Raw genomic sequence first — 1,178 nt, forward strand, 5'->3', positions numbered from 1 at the left:
TCTCTCTAGGTTAAAAAGTCAACTATTTGCTTTAAAATTCGTTTGATAAAAATTCATTTATTTGTTTGAAAATTAGTCTGTTTGGTTGAAAATTCATCTTTTTTCATTTTACAATAACTTTTTTTGTTAAAAATTGATCACTTTTGGTAGAAAATTGAGGTGTATATTTTGATTGAAAATTACACTAGTTTTTTTTAATTCAGCAATTTTATTTAAAAATTATCATTTTTGGGTGAAAATTGAATTTTTTTATTGGAAATTTAATTTAACTATTTTGGTACAAAATTCAACTATTGATTGGAGTTTCTTAATTTGGTTTCAAAAAATTTAACAGTTTAGTAGTAAATTGAACAATTTGTTTGAAATTGTATTTTTCCCATGGCAGATAAATGTTTCTCAACTAAAAATTCAACTTTTTAGATAAAAATTTGATCTTTTTGGTTAAAAATTCAACAGTTTTGTTAAAAAAATTTGTTTTTTTTTTTTGGTTAATATTTAGTTATTTTTTGTACGAAACTCAACTGTGGGGCGACAATTCATATTTTAGTTTTGAAAATTCTAGTGTTTTGTAAAATATTTAACAATTTGGTTGAAATTTTGTTTCATTCTTGACTAAAAAATCTATCCTATACCAAAGTTGAACTCTTTTGGTAAGAATTTTATTTTCTTGGTTTGGAAATTTAACCGCTTGCTTAAAAACTAATCTGTTTTAGTTTAAACATAAACTTTTTTTTAAACCACTCCTTTTTGGTTGAATTCAAATTTTGTTATTTCAAATTAAAAAATTTACTCGTTCGAAGATCAACTATTATGTTTTTGGCTGAAAATTAATATTTTTAGTTAAAAAATTCTCTTCTTTAGTTGAAAATTCGACTGGGTAATTGCATTCTAACCGCGTTGTTAAAAATTAATTTTTCAATCAAATATTCATCTATTTAGTTAAAAATTTAACTATTGTATTGAGAATTCCTTCTTTTTTGTTTTGAAAATTTATCTATTCCTTTTTGGTTAAAAACTTATCCTTTGTATTCAACAATTTAACTACTTGGCTTAAAGTTGAACTAATTTGTTAGAATTTAATTTTCTGTTTGAAGATTAATCGTTTCAGGTAAAACTTAATCTCTTTAGTAAAAAATTTTACTATCCTTTTTAAAAATGTGTTATTTTTTTTATTAAAT

At 22.1% G+C, this 1,178-nt stretch overlaps 1 protein-coding gene across 1 annotated transcript in view; it reads right to left on the reverse strand.

Moving 5' to 3' along the window:
* LOC117183021 overlaps window positions 1-1,178 on the reverse strand; it is a 9,414-nt gene that overhangs the window by 785 nt on the left and 7,451 nt on the right. The window lies entirely within an intron of this gene.

Source organism: Belonocnema kinseyi, chromosome 2, assembly GCF_010883055.1.
Source record: "Belonocnema kinseyi isolate 2016_QV_RU_SX_M_011 chromosome 2, B_treatae_v1, whole genome shotgun sequence".
NCBI lineage: Eukaryota > Metazoa > Arthropoda > Insecta > Hymenoptera > Cynipidae > Belonocnema > Belonocnema kinseyi.